Genomic DNA, 12,139 nt, shown 5'->3' on the forward strand with positions numbered 1-12,139 from the left:
TCTTGGTAGGGTGGGAGGATCTTCCTGAAACTGGACTCTCTGCACTATCAAGCTAGAGACTGCCTTGCTGATCATGAAATATGGAGGTTGCAAATCCATTTGTTATTCTGAGTCCATGGATCCCGCAAACAATGTTGTAGCAGCCTCATTTGAGGGCTCGCATTTAGTAGAATTGGGATGCCTGAAACCATTGAACCCAGGGTGGATGAGATTTGACAGGCTGTTGGATTTTGGAGGGGCTCTCTGAACAAAGACTGCCTGTATCTGCTCTCTCTTTAAAAAAAAAGAGAAACTGTTTCTTCCAGAAAGGGACTGCAGCACTGCTATTAAAGCCCTTGACCTAAACAGTATCCTGAATAATAATAAGGAAGTTTATAAAGCGCCTGGTTACGCACACCGGCGTGTCACCGCGCTATGGTGAGTATCAGCGACAAGCCCCCCTCTATGCTCAAGCGCCTGATTATTGTAAAAACAAAATAGATGGCTTACTCCCTTTCAGAGAAGGGGGGACTGGTTTTATTGCTGTTTCTTAGTGCAGGTCTGTTAGCTGGGGGGTGGCATAGACACTGGTGATATGAGCAGTGGATTTCTTTGCCAATCTTACACAACCACCTTCTGGAATAGCGTGCGGAGGTCCATGGGGGAAGATGAACAAGTCATTGTCTTTCATTGTACGAAACCCGTCCAGACTGATTGAAAATTCTTGTCTTGGCCCCTTGCCTGTGTGGTAAGAGTACCTCTGCTGTGGTTGGTGTTGCTGCTGATGGGGTGGACTGGCCCACAGAGGGGATTGAACCCTTTGCCATTGACAATACTTGCAGTGTTTGTGGCAATACTGAGACATGTAATCTTTTTTCCTCTCTTCAAGTCCCACTGCTTCTAAGGTCTATGCTTAATTATTGATGCAAACCATTTGCTTTTGAGTGTGTTGCCCAAAATGTGAGAATCCAGAGAAAGGAAGATGTAGGATCTTTTGATTAGCATCTGGTTTCTAAGATGTCAGCTGTAATCAAGATTGTCTCTCAATGTAACTCTCAGGCAGTATTCTGATCTCACCAAATCAGCAGGGTCCATCAATGAACTGATAATCTAATTTTTTATTTTTTTATTTTTGGAAACCTTTATTGTGCAGTATCAGCAAACAAATACGGGCCCACAACCATCCGGCCGGCCTCGAAAACATTTTAAGCACTATTACAGGCTATACGGCGACTCGATAGCACCGCAGTACAAATTGACAAGCATTCAGAGTTACACTGGGCATCATCGTACTACCGAGAAGTAGGATAAGTGAAGGTTAATTTTAAGATTTTTAAGCATTTTTAAATGTAAAAACTAAGAAGCATCAGAGTCAAGTCCCTCCACCCACGACATGAACGGGCAACTTTCCGCAACAAACCCGACTAAGAAAAATTGTGGTCAGAATAGCGGCATAGGGGTTCACACAACAGGATATTCAAGCAGACACCATGTTTCATGCCAGTCGCTACCCATCACGTATTAAGCAACCCACGGACCCAAGGACGGAAACAAGAAAAGAAAAGCAAAGAAATTAGAAAGGAGAAAAAATTAAGGCCCATAGAAACTAAAACGGACAAAGTAAAACCCCTCCCCCCACCCCCCACCCTACACGCATGCAGAGGCTACGGCCTACCCCCCCCCCTAGCAGTGTGCCTGTCGCCCAATAAAGAGTACCCGAAATATAGACACAGAAAGAAAGGAAGAAAAGAAAAAGGAATCATATGAAACCGGAGGAGGGCCAAATCCACTTGCTCCCGGACTCCCCAGCCCTGCATAAGACCTCCACCCCATAAACAAAAATCAACAGCAACAAATGTCAGTTACTGCATTAAGTGGGGAGAGGCATCACAGATCGCGCAGCCAAGTGTATCAGAAAAGCGTTCCAGTCCGGGTCTCCGCCAGCCCAGCAGTCAGAAATAGCGAAAAGGAAACCATCAGCCCTGGCCTGTTCGTAAAAACCCCTCCAAACATGGCCCCCGAGAAGAGCCCGCCACAAGCAGAACAAAGGGACAAAATGGCCACACTCGGCAAAGAAGAGGCGTGTGAAAACAAAATGGACGTCGCCAGTTACCATTAAATCCATAGTCCCAGAAGATGAGCACCCCCAAGGTCGCACAATGACACTCATTCCACTGTAGGAAGAGAAAGGTTTGTAAGGCGAAGGCAGCAAGGGGAGCCAATAACTGAGGAAATTGCGTTCGAGGCAACAGTAGCGATATCATGGGCAAAGTCTCAAACTTCGGCGAGGAGGGAAACACTGTAGCGCAGTCAAAGCTGGTGGAGCAAACACTAATATAGCCAGGGGTAGTCCGCTTCTCTTTGCACACGTGTGGCAACATAGTAGCCGCCTCGGGAGCAGGCAAAGGTAAATCAACGCAACGCTGGGAGCTGGTCAGTCGCGTTCGTCCCAATGTGAGTGCGGCATCGTCAAGCTTCCGACCCAGCTCGCGGGTGCCCGCCATTTCCACCCCGTCAGGGGAGCCACAATGGAAGGGGGGCGAAATCGGCACCGGGAGGCTGCAGTCCGGATCGCCGATAGGAACACGACACACAGCTAGGGAGCGACCCACAGCGAGAGCCATTCCACCTTCAGCTTAAGACGGGGGCCAATTCGAAGGTGGTTCGCCAGTAACGTGCTCCAAGATGGGGTCGGCGAACCCGTCACCAGCTTTCAACAGAGGAGAAGTAGCTTCAAGAAGGGCTCCCACCTCACCAGTGTGCGCAATCCGGCAGCAGAAAATCCCGGCACAGCGGAAAGGATCTTGTCTGTTTCCCTCTGCGGCAGGCAGCGCGTCCCCGAGTGCCGGCTCCACCCCAGCTCGACTGTCCGATGCCGCTCCAGCAGCATCCAGCGGCGCAGATCAACACGGGTCCCGGAGTCGAGGTTATGGAAGTCGTCAGGCAATTTCGACAATATCTTCAGTTATCCGGCAGGCAGAGACCTCAGAAGAACGCAAACAGTAACAATGCGTTTATATCTCCGTCCCGCTGCAGCACAAGTACAGGATACAGGTCAGGATATCGGTGCGGGATTAGAAGGCTTGCGGAGCCGGGAGCCTACACGACCGTCCCGATCGCCATCTTGGCTCCTCCGTGATAATCTAATTTTAAATCAGACGACCCTCTTGTACAATTTCACTGACATTCTGCCACATCTCTCTAGGCAACTTCTAGCCTTAAGGGCAGTGGCACAAGTAACAGATCTTTTTTACTGCTGTGTCCATTCTTTTGCATTTCCTGTCGGCGGAGAGGAAATGATTCTGGAGCTGAGGATTGGTGCTTTTTTCACTGCCAACACTTTTTTAGAGTCTCCTGGTTTGGGATCAAGGCACAGAAAACCCAGACATTGTTCTCGAACTGTGTATATTTTCAATAGGTGAAGTTTTGCCACCTTAGTTGTAGCCGGAGTCAAACATTTCTCTTCTCCTAGCTCCAAAAGACCGCACTGAGCGAGGTTGGAGTCTCCATAATTACTAAGATGGCCGTGTGACAAACTTCAAAAGGAATGTTTACTTTTGCAGTACCTCTGGCAAGGGCATAACTAAAAGTGGTGATGTCATCCACGGGTGAAATTCCACTTGGCGATTCAGTGAAGGATGTTGGGGTATAGGATGATTAGGTATTTGTGTCTGATCCAGTTATCCCGTAGGGGTCTTCTAAGGCGACCTCTCTGTCTGTATTTCCATAGTAGTGGTAATCTTATGGCAGACTATCCTGTGGAGGAAAACGTGAACATGGAGGATGGGAAGACAATGATACTTCTAGTAGGAGGAAGCTTCTTTCTGACTGAAGATAATAAAGTTGGTCTCAAGACCATCACTTTCGAAGTCACAGGCAGAGGCAAATTTAACTCTATCACTGGTGTTAATATTGGATGTTCCACTGGAGTCCTGAGAGAGAGGCCACTGGCACACCTGGAGTAGGAAATAACTTGAGCCTCTTCTCTGGTGATGACACTTCTGCTATTGAAGATGCAGAACATAATTATATCCTCAACCTGAGTGTTCGACTATAGTGCTCAGAGATCCTGTGCTTTGACGTTTATACCAATCACAGCAGCAAAGCATGTCTCAGCACTGAATAGTGGTGTTGCTTTGGCATCAGCAAAGATCTGTTTCCACAAAGCAAAAGAGTCAGTACCATACCTCTACCAACATTGTGAAGGGGCGAGGGGAATGATGATGTCTCCTTTGCTCTTCCCTTCTGGATCATTTCTCCATAGATGAATCACATTTGGGAATCCTATAGGGCTGAGGGCTTAGCATAGGGATAGAATACTCTCTGTACACTCGTTCCACTTTCTCTTCCTCCTTAGTCTTCAGGTTTTCAAGCTTGCCTCACTGTCTAACGCCACCATGATTTTTCAGTAACCTCTTGGAAATATTTTAACAAAATTCACATTTAGGAGTTGAATGCAAGCTTGGAAGGCAGACCAGATAGACTTGATGGCGATCTATAGCTGCTTTTTGTCCTGCCACATGAAGGGCATGTCACTGAAAAATCGAAAGAAAGCTTGAAAATGCTTTTCAGTTCTGAAGAAAGTTGAATAATGATACAACAATTCAAACTTCTGCCAGAGAAAAGGCTACAGAAATGGGGTAAAAATATCATCCACAGTGTTCCTAGGCCCCACTCTAATGAACTGGGTGAAAAACAAGTATTTGCAATGCAATAGGTCTCGCATTTGTGAGAGTTTAAGCTATTGGCATTGTAAATGACAATACCTTTTATTTATGTTTTAAAATCCAACACATAAATAAAAGGCATTGTTATTTACAATGGCAATTGCTGAAACTCTCGCAAATGCAAGACCTATTGCATTGCAAATGTCACCCACAACTTGACACAGGCACACACACAAGCATACATACAAACAGACACACACACACACACAGGCAGACACACATAAACAGACTCATTAAAGAGTTAATAAAAAGCCCACGTAAAATGGAAAGGCAAGAAAGTAGTCGCATGCTGGAAAATGAGTTTGTAAATAAGTTTGTGTAACCAGCGCGGGTACTCATATCACCCATATAACAACCAATATAACAAAGTTATGGTGAGTGCAGAGCCCACTAGCTGCTTATCGTCGGTTGTGGACCACCGTATTAAAACAAAGCACGTTTTGCGACTTTTATGCATGGCTGCAAAGCAGTGACAGTCCACTGACAAGGACAGGTACAAACCTTAGTTAAAAGTAGGACAGATGGTTAGCTGTTGTGTGTAGCAAGCAAAGCATTTGATTGGCTTGACCCCCCCCCCCTCCCCCCCGCCCCTCCCCATGCAATACATCTTTCCCGATCCGTTAACACATAGTGGTCCCAGGCAAAGTCTTTCACTGAATGGACAGAGGTTACCAATGGAAGGAGGCCTGTTGGGCATGGAAGTGTCAATTCCTGAAGCTTCCCCTCACACATAGACCCCAAGATAATATCCTAGCTTATAACTGATAAACCTCATAAACGCTGTAAATAAGTATGGATTATAAGTACTATAAATCTGCCAGAGAGTTCAGCGACCTGAATGCTCGCGCCTGAAACAAGCAGTGATCTTTAGGTGAAAGGATGGAATCCGACATGGTTGACTCAGACTTCCATCCTCCCAAAGTCAGTGAAATCTAGGGCCATGATACTGCGTAATAGCACCACCTTTTTGTTTACAGTGCTTAGAAATTGTGCTTTAATAAACGCTATATAAAACAAAGTAGTCTTTTTGTAGTTCAACACATTGTGTAAGGCTCTGAATTGGACGCACATGTGGGCTGGTGCTGGGAGATATTCTGTTGTTTCGCACATACGTACAGTTTGATCCTGGGACGTTCATGGCATGAAATGATTACAAAAGCAGAACGGAGTCTTCTAGGATCCCAGTGGTTAATGGCCATCGCAGCATCTGCTTCAAAGCCTGCCTGCATTTTCATGCTTGAGAAGCGGAAAAGGGTAGAGATGAGTAGGGGAGTGAAACGGTGATGGGGGGAAATCTTGAGTGCGCAGAATCACTGTTTGGAAAGGCAAGGTGGGGAAGCGAAACAAAACAAGAAAAACAAGCATTCGCAATCCGTAGTGTACCCACATGGTGATCCTCCAGCTGCTGCGGGTGGGGTTGAACGCGGATCAAGCAGCGCTCGTGTCTGGCATGCCTGCGGCAGTACCTGCGCACTGAGAACGCACTGACAGTGGGAGTGCAGGGGAAAGAAGGGCGAGAGCGCACGGACAGCAGGAAGGTGAAAGCATTGCGAGCGGTGCAATCAGGGCAGTAATGGAGGGCCAGGGGGCTGCGGCTCAGACGTGGTGGGTGCTGCAGGCGCTCAGCGCACTCGAGCAGCAGATGTCCACGCAGCTCTCGGTGATCTCAATGCGCAGGTACTGCCGCTGGCAGGCCAGACATGAGCGGTGCGGACAGGCCAGTAACTGAGGGAACGGGGCTGCGGTTCAAGGTACAGAGGACATTCAGCTGTGCGCGCATGCGCAGCCTATGTAAGACTCATAAAACAATAAAGTAGTGCTTACATTGAAAGATACTGCCCTGCAGTGTAACTTTACTGTAGTTGGTTGATGCTTCTTCCAGACTACTTGGAAGTTACGTATCGGATCAACAGCCAACAGAAAGCAAGATAAGAACAGCAATGCCACAGTTAAAGGAATCGCAAGCGATATGACAAATTACACAGAGTTTCACCCAAAATGTAGATTACTTTATGTCTCGCTGAGACAGCGCATGCGCTGCCGAGGCGAGACCTAAAAATGGATCTAGGAAGCCACTACCAGCAAACTGTATCCTGGGACTGGAAACATCTAGGCTTTTTAAAGGCACAGGCATCCTTTGTTTTCAATGTGCTAATATAATGTGCATTAGAACTCATTTTACCCTCATTCAACACACCTTTACACAGCAGTCTAGATTAAGGATGGTTAACTGTAGTTTTGTAGTGGTATTCTTAGTAGAAGGGTGGGTAGTTTGAGAAACACATCTGCCTTAATAGGCTATTAGGATTGGGTTTTTTTAAACATTCAAATGAATAAATTCTCTGTACAAGTATTTTATTACCTAAACATGTTCTGTGGGCCCTGTATGTAGTGGGGAATTATTCTAACATTTATGACCAGCAATTCCTAACATTTTATTGAAAATATTTTTATTGTTTTATTCAACAACTCACAACATACCACCTTCCATTGTACTTTAACAATGTGTCATCTACAATGTGATCTCCACTGGGGGTAGGATAAGTTTCACACACAGCAAGTACAGGAGGAACCTCCTGAACAGTACAATCCCTCTCACTGCACTCCGCTCTTGAGATCATCAGGAATCTAATTAAATCTTCTCTCTTTCAATCTGGCCCATCACTGTGAATGTCCTCCATACCTAAGGGTGACCCGGGGGACAGTCAGGCTTCCCCCTCCAGACACTCTGATATTTTCAAAAACTTCCCTGGGCAGCCTCTCACCTCAATATCTGTCCTTTCTACTTCCATACAATGGGTCAAGCCATCCTCCACTGTTAGCAAAATACTTTATTTTAGATATTTAAGCCCATTAAGTGCAAACTTAGCAAAACGTTTTTGTTAAGATCATACTTTTAAATGCTTCGTTGATAAAAGCATTTACCACACTCAATATAAACACATAAGACTTTAAGAAACCAGGGTCGTTCAACTCATGCAAGTTCAAATACATCAGCTATAAAGGAGCATCGGCTAAGAATCTGCATCAAAAATGTCAGTAGCCGCCAAGAACGGTTCTCACACATTCATCACTGTAGTACATCTCAGAATCATCAACGCGGAGGGCTTCTAAGAAGTACATTAAAGCGCAGTTAATTATTACAGAGAAGAGGCCACTCTCAGACAAGGGAGTAAAGTACTACTAGAGTGCAAATTAATATTGCAGGTGAAAGTTAATAAAAAGGGCCACCTGGACATGGCCTTGATTTAAGGTATATAATGTCAGGGTAGGTTATAGTGTGAAAGGCCGTTATGACTCTCCCTAAAGTGTTCTACAAAGGTTGTTGTATCAAGATAACTATTAAACAGCGTTTTACCAGCACGATGTTAAATTCACCGCCACCACAATCATGATTAAAAACGTTCTACCAAGTTCTACACTTTCTGCTTTTTTAGGTTAAAGAAATGTTTTTTTTAAACTCACTCAGAGAAATAAAAATGTTGGTATTTGTATTTTTCAAACAAATTATGCCACCAACATTACATGCAATGAATTTTAGGATGCGTATGGTAACCATTTATGAAGTGGCAACACAAAAACTCTGCGGTCACTGCCACATCCAACAGATCATGAGTACTAATTTTATATACATACATGCTTATTTCCCAAAGCAGGCTATCCTGTAAATTCAAAGCAAGGAGACGTCAACTACCAGCATGCATCAAGTGCCACATTGTAGGTAGGTTTTTGATAAAACAAGAAAAATAGCTATATCTCAGATCAAGCTTTACTGTAGCAAGTTTTACATTGTTTGTAAAATTAGCGATCAAAATAAGGTCTGAAACCGTAAAGCAAGCATTTACCACCTACCTGCATGTTTGTATACCACAATGGTTAAACAAAGGTCTTAATACACCCTTTCTTTCCGACAATTAACCAGGGCACAGGCTTATTATGTGAATGATATCCTTCTTGCCAACCTTACACATTCTGCAGAGTGCGTCAAGGGAGGTTCTGAGCCAACGCAGTGCATGAATACGGCCAGGGAGGATGCCAAATCGATGTATCAAAAAGAGCCCTTCCAGATGCATTTACCACCCATCTTCCAAGTAGGGCTGAGGTTTAACTACCTTGTATTCGCCTTAGGTTGTTCATGTGTGAGATCTAACTGAGAGGGTATCTTTATCTCTTACCATAGAAGTTTTTTTTCAAAAAGCTGTTGACAGATTTTTTAAATGATTCTGCATGCAATGTGCATTCCCACAACAAATGAAGAGCCAGGTTGTCAATTGCCTGGTTTAGGTACTGCCAGGTAAGCGAACGTTTGTTTGTCTATACTGCCCTCCACAAGGTTTGACATAGTTGGTTATTAGAAAATGATTTGATTCTCTTCCAGACCTTGACATAGGTCCCTTTTCTTGCTAGTGTTTAGTTTAATAAACCAAATTCCAGTCTTTTCTGGGCCAATAAGGCATTACGTGGAAGTCGAAAGAGAGGCCTGAATATTTTTGCAATGTTGGTATTTAAAGTGGGTGCATCTCTGCCTCGTAAAACCTTGCCCCCGTAGGAAAAAGTCTGCAGAAGCTTTGGTGCTATTACTTTTGGAGAAGGCATATAATGAGGGCCTCCAAGAGATCTCTGCAAGGTGCGAAAAGCTAGAAGCAAATTGTTACCCTTCCTCACCTGGTCCTTCTTGTGTCGGAGCAAAGAGGCGTTAACATCGAAGAGGATCCACAGATATCTGTAGGTTTTAAGCTTTTCCAATTTGCGACCTTGTAAAAACCAGCTCTCAGGATTCTTTTTTCTATTGCTTACTTCCATCACCGTTGTTTTTTTAAGTCTAGCCTAGAGTTAGTGTGCATGCGATGCTCTGCGAGCCTTGTTGTAGAGGAGTAGGGAATGGAAGCCCTGCCCACTCGCCGCCCATATTTGCAATTGGCTTGTGTCACCGTCCTTCCTAAATGCTGGCTTCTGATTCGTAAATAGGCTTGTTAGTCTCTCCTCAGTACCGCCTCATCTTCATTTGTAACCTCCCATGGCGACTGACCCTTTTACTTTGGCTGTTACACAATACCTGTTATCTAGTCTGTAAGCACTATTTCCTTTATTGAGTTTCTTACTGTAGGCACGACTTGCTTTGTCCGCCCTCCCTCCTGTTGTCTGCTCCTTCTTTCCCCCTCCAAACCCTCCCTCCCATTTTGTTTTTATTTTAGTTACTTGCTAAATAATGGCAACGAGACGAGCGACTCACCCAACTCAAAACAAGCATCTGCCATGGAATAAGTGTTGCATTTATGCAAGTTTGAACTATTGGCATTGTAAATGACAATGCCTTTTATTTATGTTTTGGGTTTTAAAACATAAATAAAAGGCATTGCCATTTACAATGCCAATAGCTTAAACTCGCGTAAATGCGAGACCTATTGCATTGCAAATACTCAGTTAGCCCTGTTCATTTGTCAGCGTTACTACCCCTGACTACAATATATGATTGTGTACTACTAAAGCAACAGACAGCATTCAGTTTTATAACTCTTCCAGCCTGGCAATCTGCTGGCGAAGAGAATGCCTGGCTACGAACAACTTAAAAGTGAACATTAGAAAAGCCACTAACTGGGTTCACTAACTAAACAAGCATTTACAATGCAATGGTTTCGCCTTTGGAAAAGTTAGAGCTATTGGCATTGTAAATGACAAAATTTGTATTTATGTGTTGGTTTTGAAAACAGATAAATAAATGGCATTGTCATTTACATTGCCATTAGCTTAATCTCTGCAGTCACTCTGCACTCCCTAGCACTCCCTAGCATTCTGCAGTCACTCTGCACTCCCTAGCAGTCACTCTGCAGTCACTATGCAGTCCCTAGCACTCCCTAGCACTCTGCAGTCACTCAGCACTCTCTAGCACTCCCTAGTCACTCTGCACTCCCTAGCACTCCCTAGTCACTCTGCACTCCCTAGTCACTCTGCTCTCCCTAGCACTCTGCACTCCCTAGCACTCTGCACTCCCTAGCACTCCCTAGTCACTCTGAACTCCCTAGCACTCTGCACTCCCTAGCACTCCCTAGCACTCTGCAGTCACTCTGCACTCCCTAGTCACTCTGCACTCCCTAGTCACTCTGCACTCCCTAGTCACTCTGCACTCACTACTCTGCACTCACCACTCTCTACTCTGCACACTCTACTCTGCACACTCACTCTGCACACTCACTTTGCACTCTGCACTCACACTTTGCACTCACTAGTCTGCACACTCACTACTGTGCACTCACTACTCTGCACACTCACTACTCTGCACTCTGCACTCACTACTCTGCACTCTACACACTCACTCTGCACTCTGCACAAAGATCCGTTACAATTAAAATAAAATAAAACGATGTGTAAAAAATTATATGAAGTAATCTTCCTTTCTAGCACCCGATTCTCTCCCTTCCTTCCCCCTTCTAGCGCCCCACCTCACCTTCTGCCTACACTTTTTCAGATTATGCTGTGAATGGGTGCAAGTATTTATTTTACTTAATGCAGTTTTATATAGCGTAAACTTTTCTAGCACCCGATTCTCTCCCTTCCTTCCCCCTTCTAGCTCCCCACCTCACCTTCTGCCCACACTTTTTCAGATTATGCTGTGAATGGGGGGTGGCGGGCAAAAAGATATGGGGTGAAGGAGGGACGAGGGGGTCGTAGGGAGGGGGGTGGCGTGCCAAGGACGGATGGTGGACGTGGTATACAAGGACGAGGGAGGGATAGAGTTATTGGGTGTAGGGATAGGGAGGGTCGTATTAAGTGGGTACGAAGGGAAGGGGCCGGAATGGAAGGGGGGAGACGAGGGAGGAGATGAAGAGAAGAAATGTCAGGAGAGCTGAAGGAAGGGGGCCGGACAAGCTGGCTGCAGAGGGAAGAATGGCTTAGTGAAACCGGGTAGTGGAGAGAAGGAGGGACGAAGTGAAGGAGATGTGAGAAGGATATGATGAGAGGGTTGGAAGGGAGCCTGGCTGAGGCTCGGCAGGGGCTGGAGCTGAATAACAGACGGTATGCAGCGGGGGTCTGTGTGGAGTGATGGAGGGGTAGGTGAGGCGAAGGGTCGAGAACTGATGGTGGGAAGAAGGGGCACCAGAGGAGAAGACGGACTCAGGAGAGACAGGCAGGGAAGAGGAAATGAAGGGGAGGTGGACTGAGAGATTGGGGTAACTGGAAGGCGTCTTGGAATGAAGGTTTGGCAAGTACAGAGCCGAGACAAGAGTGAAGGGATGGGTGAAAGGGGCTTAATGGGTCGTGGTAGATGGCACTCGGGAGGGGTGGTGTTCGAGGTGATGTAGAAATGACCACACATCATTGATAGGCTGGTGCAGACGAAAGAGGCATATCTATGTGTGAACAAAATGCAGACATAGAAAACCTGCCGGACATGTCATCATGAACATCCACAAAAGCGGTGAGCAGGGTTGTAC

General features: G+C 45.5%; 1 protein-coding gene across 4 annotated transcripts in view; it reads right to left on the reverse strand.

Annotated features, from left to right (window-relative positions):
* The window catches only part of ACBD4 (acyl-CoA binding domain containing 4), a 256,696-nt gene that overhangs the window by 111,053 nt on the left and 133,504 nt on the right, over positions 1-12,139 (reverse strand). The gene's annotated exons all lie outside the window — the stretch shown is intronic.

The sequence above is a fragment of the Lissotriton vulgaris genome, chromosome 5 (assembly GCF_964263255.1).
Source record: "Lissotriton vulgaris chromosome 5, aLisVul1.2, whole genome shotgun sequence".
Classification (NCBI taxonomy): domain Eukaryota; kingdom Metazoa; phylum Chordata; class Amphibia; order Caudata; family Salamandridae; genus Lissotriton; species Lissotriton vulgaris.